A 7,500-nucleotide genomic window follows, 5' to 3' on the forward strand; every position below is an offset into this window, starting at 1 on the left:
TTAGTAATGAGAAAGTGAGGACTACAAGAGTATTGGAAAAGACTTTTTCCACTCTGAATGTAAAGCAGATTGTGTGACCATTGGCCAAAAACGACCACGAAGGGACTCTAACCCTCAATCTTCTGATCCTAAGTCAGACGCCTTATCCATTAGGCCACGCAGTCATCCGTTCACAAATCAGATCATTTTTATCATGTAGGTGGTATGCATGGATGGAGAACATATTATTGAAAGGTACTCAGGTTTACATCCCATAGTGTTCTTTCAGCTCTTTTCGCTGGAAGCACTTTTTGGGAATCTAGATATTGAGTATTTTATGAGTACGTGTTAGAACCGGCGGTCTCTAGTTGGCAGAGGTATACACTTCTGACAAATAGGGACCAACCAACTCTAGTCAGGGAAAGGGGATTACACACTCAGATAACCCCTGCTACCCCCTTGGTAGCTTGGCAGAGCAGACAGGCTTATCTCAGAGGCAGTGTGTTAAGCATTTATGACCACATACAGTAATAAAGTGAATACACTACAGATGGACACGACACAGAAGTTATTATAAAAATAGTATTTTTATATAAGGCTTAGCACAAGACCAAATAACGACAAAAATATACCACAGTCTTAATAAATACTCTTTGGAAGGAAAAATAATAGTTCAAGTAAGGTTTCTTCTTGGCAAATAGTTCTTTAGCAAAGTATTCTTCTGAGCACAGTTCTTTGGCAACAATGTAACCCCCACAGGAGTCACACGACGTCGAGTCTACAAGATTCCCAAGGTTCGGCGTCGACCGCGAGGAGCGCTACGTCGAGCCTGGAGTCGCAACAGACCCCACAAGTACAGTACCTTGAGAAACGAAGAAAACGATGATCCACGGCGTCGAGAGGTCGGCGTCGATCGTGCCTCGGAGTCGGGTCAATCCGCAGCGGTGTCGAGGGATGTCGGGCCGGAGCAGCGCTCACGGCGTCGAGAAGGGCGTCGAGTCGATGCGATCAGCAGCGGCGTCGGGACGGGGTCGCTTGGAGGTAGAGCCGATACTCACTCCTCACTGGCGTCGATACCGGCGTCGAGACGGGGTCACTTGGAGCCGGGGCCGATACCCACTGCTCACTGGCGTTGCTACTGGCGTCGAGACTGCAGATCTTCCCTTGTGTACTGGAAACAACACTTTCCAGCAATTCAGCAATTCAGTAGATGGTGAAGTCCTTTGGCCCTGTGACTTCAACAGGAGACTGGCACTCTTCCAGTCCTTGGAGATTTCCTAGCAAGTGTTCAGAGAGTACACACCAAGTTCCTCTCTCCTTGTTCCTTGGCAAAAATAAAGAAGCAGCTTTCAGGTTCCTCCACAGCAAAACAACACTCTGGCAGAAAGGGGAGGCAAGTCCTTAGATCAGCAGGCTTCTTGTCCTTGGTACAGGTTTCCTTGTCAGAAGTGATCTCAGTTCTTGGTTCAGGGGTCCTTCTCTTATACCCCTTTTTCCCTTTGTTCCCTTTGTCCAAGCGGGGCGATTCCCACCATCTCAGGTTTGTTGTGGGTGTTGCCGGGCAGAGGCACCTGGCCTATTCACTGAGCAGGGCAGAGTCCTCAGCCGCCCAGCAGGAGGCGGAGCCAGTATTGTCACTGGCAGGAGCAGGGCTATCAGTCGCCCAGCAGGAGGCGGAGCCAGTATTGTGTCAGGCAGGGCAGGCTACTCTTCCCTCACTCTACGTGTAAACGCCCCATTCACCCCACACTGACTCACTCAGACCTCTGGAGCCACCCAGCCCCTGACACACACACCAAACCAGCAGAGACCGGTAGATAGTTGGACAAGAAAATAGCCACTTTCTAAAAGTGCCATTTTCAAACATAGAATTTAAAAACCATCCATCCTAAAGGGTGTGTTATTAAATTCTGAGTTCAGGGATACTAAACTCGACTTGCTACCATGCTCCCTGAGTCAGATAGATTATAATGGAGTTAATAATCAGTCTGCCCAGTCTGGCCTATTGGAGGCAGGTAGCCCTTCAATAGTGAAAAACGAAAATGGCTGTAATTCACTATTAGGTCATGCCACACACGTCAGGGCATGACCTACCTTTTACCAACAATGCACCCTGCCCTAGGGCCTACCATAGAGGTGTCTGAAATGTGGCAAAGTGAAGGTTTAGAGACTGGTAAGTAGGTTTCCTTACCAAGTCGACATGGCAGTCAGGGACTGCACGCAGGCGCCGCGGTGGCAGGCCTGAGACACATTTTGCACGCTGCTTCTGTGGGTGGCACAACCAGTGCTGCAAGCCCACCAGCAGCAGTTAACTTACACGCCCTTGGCACACGCAGTGCACTAGACTAGGGTCTGAACAGTAAGTCAACCAAGCCAATCATGGTAACACCAATCAATGTAACAATTTAACATAGGGAGCACTTGCACTGTGGCACTGATCAGCAGTGGCACAGTGCCCAAAGCAATAATCCAGCAAAAACATCGTAAACAGAGGAGGCAAACAGAAAAAAATGGAGGAGAGACTCATGCCAATGATGCCAGGTCTAACACGTGTCCCCTCCAGCTGAAATGTGGGGAGAACTACCCTTCACCCAGGGAGTCCTCATCACTAAGGCGGAAAAATCTGGACAGACCATCAGCATTGGCGTGATCTGTACCAGGGCGGTGTTCCACCGTAAAGTCCATCCCCTGTAGGGAAATGGACCACCTCAACAGCTTTGGGTTCTCACCCCTCATCTGCATTAACCATCTGAGGGGCCTGTGGTCTGTCTGAACCCGGAAGTGAGACCCAAACAAGTAGGGTCTTAGCTTCTTCAGCGCCCAGACCACAGCAAATGCCTCACGCTCTATCGCACTCCACCTTTGTTCCCTGGGAAGTAACCTCCGACTGATGAAGGCTACAGGTAAGTCTCGGCCCTCCTCATTCATCTGTGCTAGAACAGCCCCCACACCATGCTCTGAAGCGTCCGTCTGGACAATGAATTCTTTTGAAAAGTCGGGTGCCTGGAGGACCGGTGCTGTACACATGGCAGTTTTCAGGGTGTCAAAGGCTTTCTGACAGGCGTCAGTCCAGATCACAAGTCTCGGCTGCTTCCGGGAAGTCAGCGAGGTCAAGGGGTGCACGATGTTGCCATACCCCTTGACAAACCTCCTGTAGTAACCCGTGAGACCCAAGAAGGCTCTCACCTGAGTCTGGGTTTTGGGCGGTTCCCAAGCCAGGATGGTATCTATCTTGGGTTGCAGGGGGGCCACCTTGCCACTCCCTACTTGGTGCCCCAAGTACACCACTGAACCCTGCCCAATCTGGCACTTCCTAGCCTTGATTGTGAGGCCTGCTCTGCGCAGGGCCAACAACACTTCCTGGAGGTGGCGCAAGTGTTCCTCCCAGCTGGCGCTGAACACTGCTATATCGTCCAGGTAGGCGGCGCTGAAATCTTCCAGCCCGGCCAATACCTGGTTAACCAACCTCTGGAATGTGGCAGGGGCATTCTTCATCCCAAAGGGCATCACACGGAACTGGTAGTGCCCATCTGGTGTGGAGAATGCAGATCTCTCTTTTGCCCCATCAGTCAAGGCGATCTGCCAGTACCCAGACGTTAGATCAAACGTACTAAGGTACCGGGCAGCCCCCAACCGATCGATGAGCTCATCAGCTCTGGGGATGGGGTGCGCGTCAGTCTTGGTGACCGAATTGAGTCCTCGGTAATCCACACAGAACCGAAGTTCTGGTGAAGCACCAGGCGCTGCAGCCTTTGGGACCAAGACCACTGGGCTGGCCCAAGGACTGCTAGAGGACTCAACCACCCCTAAGGCAAACATCTTGGAGACCTCCTCCTTGATGTATGCTCTGACCTTGTCAGTCACCCTGTAGGCCTTGTGCCTCACAGGAGTGCTGTCCCCGGTGTCCACATCATGGACACACCACTGAGTGACACCAGGGATTAAGGAGAACAGATCAGGGAATTGTACCAACAGGTGGCGACAATCTTGCTGCTGCTCAGGGGTCAGTGTGTCAGAGAGGACAACACCATCCACTGACCCATCTTTTTCTTTTGCACACAGGAGGTCAGGAAGAGGCTCACTCTCCTCCTCCATCCCAGCATCTGTGGCAAGGAGCATGCCCACTTCGGACCTTTCTAAGTGGGGCTTTAACCGGTTGACATGCAGGACCCTTAAGGGGTTCCTGGGAGATTTCAAGTCCACCAAGTAGGTGACATCGCTCTTCTTCTCCACAACCTCAAATGGTCCAGTCCACCTGTCCTTGAGCGCACAAGGTTCCACAGGGGCCATGACCCAAACTTTCTGACCAGGTTGAAGCTCAACCAGAGTGGCATTCTGATCGTACCACCGCTTCATCTCTTCCTGGCTGGCCTCCAGATTTGCCTGAGCAAGATCTCTGAAGCGCCGAGTCTGGTTCCTAAAGGCCAGCATGTAACTATATACATCCTGGGGAGGTTTCCTGGGAGATTGCTCCCAGCCTTCTTTGACCAGACTCAAAGGTCCTCTTACCGGGTGACCATACAAAAGCTCAAAGGGGCTGAACCCTAGAGACTTCTGTGGCACCTCACGGTAAGCAAACAGCAGGCATGGCAAGAGGACGTCCCATTTACGCCTCATTGGTTCTTCAAGACCCATGATCATGCCTTTTAGGGTCCGGTTGAATCTCTCAACCAGCCCATTACCTTGAGGGTGGTAAGGAGTGGTAAACTTGTAGGTTACCCCACACTCCTTCCACAGAGACTTCATATAATTCGAAATGAAGTTGGTGCCCCGGTCTGACACCACCTCTCTGGGGAACCCCATGCGGGAGAAAACACCCATCAGTGCACGTCCCACCACGGGGGCCGTCACTGTTCGGAGAGGGATGGCTTCCGGGTACCGGGTGGCATGGTCCACCAAGACCAGGATAAACCTGTTGCCCATGGCTGTCTTGGGGTCCAGTGGCCCCACAATGTCAATCCCCACTCGCTCAAAGGGGGTACTGACGACGGGAAAAGGTTGGAGGGGAGCCTTCTGCTTCCGCCCACTTTTCCCACTTGCCTGGCAAGTTTGACAGGTCCTACAATGGATATCTGAATCCCTTCTCATCTGGGGCCAATAAAAATGGGTGACAAGCCTGTCATAGGTCTTGTCCTGCCCCAGATGTCCAGCTAACGGAACGTCATGAGCCAGCCCCAGTAGGAAGGCTCTGAAGCGCTGGGGTACCACCAGCACACGGGCTGACCCAGGTTTAGCAGCCTTAGGCTCGCTATACAGGAGGTCATTCTCCCAGTAGACCCAATGTGATCCTGACTGATCACCTGTCGTTTGGGCTGAGGCCTGCTGCCTCATACCCACAAGAGAAGGGCACACTTTCTGCTCAGCACAAAATTCCTCCCTGGAGGGACCACCATCCTGCTGCCAATAGGTCAGCTCGGGCAGGTCTCCCAGTTCGGCCACTTGTTCTCCTGTCGGTTCCAGGGCATCCCCCTCAGGGTCTGCTCCCTCCTGGACCGCGGGAACGATGGGGGACGGTTTCCCGCGCCCCCTGTCTCTTCTCTTCACGGTTGGGACATGGGCCATACTTTCAGGCTCCGGGCCCCCATCAACACCCTTACTGACTGACATGGACCGGGTGGTCGCACACACCCACTCAGGCAGACCCAAAATTTCCAGATGCGCTTTTCTCTCCACCTTAGCCCAAGGGGAGTCCTCCAAATCATTGCCCAGGAGACAATCAACAGGCATGGCGGGCCTCACAGCAACCTGAAGAGTACCTGAGACCCCCCCCACTCAAAAGGAACTTGAGCTACCTCACACTGACTCTGTGAGTTGTCAGCAGCTACAACAGGGTAGAATGCATGAGGGACCACCTGCTCTCTGGACACCAAGTGACACTTGACAGCTGTCACACTCGCTCCGGTGTCTCTGAGAGCTTCCACCCTATGGCCATTAATGGTCACCCACTGCCTATATTTCTTAGTGTTACTAGGCAGAGGGGTTGGAGGGACCATTTCCACGTCTCCTAAAGAGACCAGGGACATTTCTGCGGGACCCCACCCACCGGGGGCATCCATCTCATCCCCTCCCAGGGCTACACTCGCTACCTGACGAGGGGGTGCACGCGGCGGTGCATTCGAATCCTTCATGGGACACTGGGGATCATAATAACGGTGTCCCACCTGCTTACAGGCATAGCAGGTCATGGGGCCCCTGTGAACAGGTTTACCTGTCGGGGCCTCTGGCTTCTTTACAGGGGGAGGCTGGGAACCCTTCCCTTGGTTCCCTTGGGGACTACTTTGAGGCCCTTTCTGAAACTCCCTCTGTTTACCCCTGTCCCCCCCACTCTTCTGCTGGGGACCCTGCCCACCTTTGGCTGAGTCTCCCACTGGACCCTTGTGGACCCTGGTACTGACCCAGCGGTCCGCCTCCTCAGCAAGTTTTCTAGGGTTAGATAGCTTGCTATCAACAAGGTGCTGGCGTAGCTCTGGAAAACAGTTATTAGACAAGTGCTCCCAAGCAAACAAATCATAAAGAGCATCATAACTATCAACCTTGCTACCCTTTATCCAACCATCCATGGTTCTGCAGAAAAAAGACACATATTCAACCCACGTAGTACCAGGCAACTTCTTACATTCTCTAAAGGTTTGTCTGTACTTTTCTGGAGTTAAGCCATATCTCAGCATTAAAGCATCTTTCATATGAGTATAAGACATCCTATCCTCAGCAGGAAGGCTCAACAAGGTATCTCTCCCCTCGTTTGTAAAGCGGCTCCACAACCCCGTTCCCCAATCCTTCTCAGGGACCCGGTGGGCCAACAATGCTAACTCATATGCTTTAAACCATTGGCTAATATCTTCATTCTTACTGTAATCCTTGATCACATCTTTAGGAAAATAAAACCTACTTTCTGCAGGCACAGATGGAGTGCTGCCACCAGAGGGATTCAACTCTAAACTCTTAGTTTTAAGCTCCATCTCCCTCACCATCTTCTCACGTTCAAACGCTAATTTCTCTCTCTCAAAATCTAATCTTTTGCTCTCCATTTCAGCTTCTCTCTTGCTTCTCGCATTCTCTAATTCCAACTGCCCTCCTAATTTAAGTTTTGCCATTTCTAACTTGTACCCCCTCTCCTTCTCCCTGTCTTCTAATTCTTCGGGGGAAATGCTCCTAGAGGACGCACTACTGCCTGGAGATGACACTGGCCCACCTGTGGGCTCTTCCTCTTCTTCTTCCTCTTCCGGTACCACCACCGGATCAGAGGGATTCCTGGCCTCTAACCAGGCCTTCAGCGCTTTGAGGAAGTCGTCTTTCCTTGTGAGACCTGTGGTAGGAACTTTAAACTGCTTGCAAAATCCTTTTAGATCCTTTAGCACGTAGGAATCTATCTTCTCCTTATCAAATTCCCCCACAACAATCTCCACAGGTGTAGCAGCTCTGGCATGCTCCATGGTCAAAACTGGCAGTGTTTAAAAAAATAAGCTCCAGGAAAGCGGAGAAGAAAAATAGAATATCCTACCAAACAGACTGTGGCTGCGT

The sequence above is a fragment of the Triturus cristatus genome, chromosome 4_1 (assembly GCF_964204655.1).
Source record: "Triturus cristatus chromosome 4_1, aTriCri1.1, whole genome shotgun sequence".
NCBI classification, from domain to species: domain Eukaryota; kingdom Metazoa; phylum Chordata; class Amphibia; order Caudata; family Salamandridae; genus Triturus; species Triturus cristatus.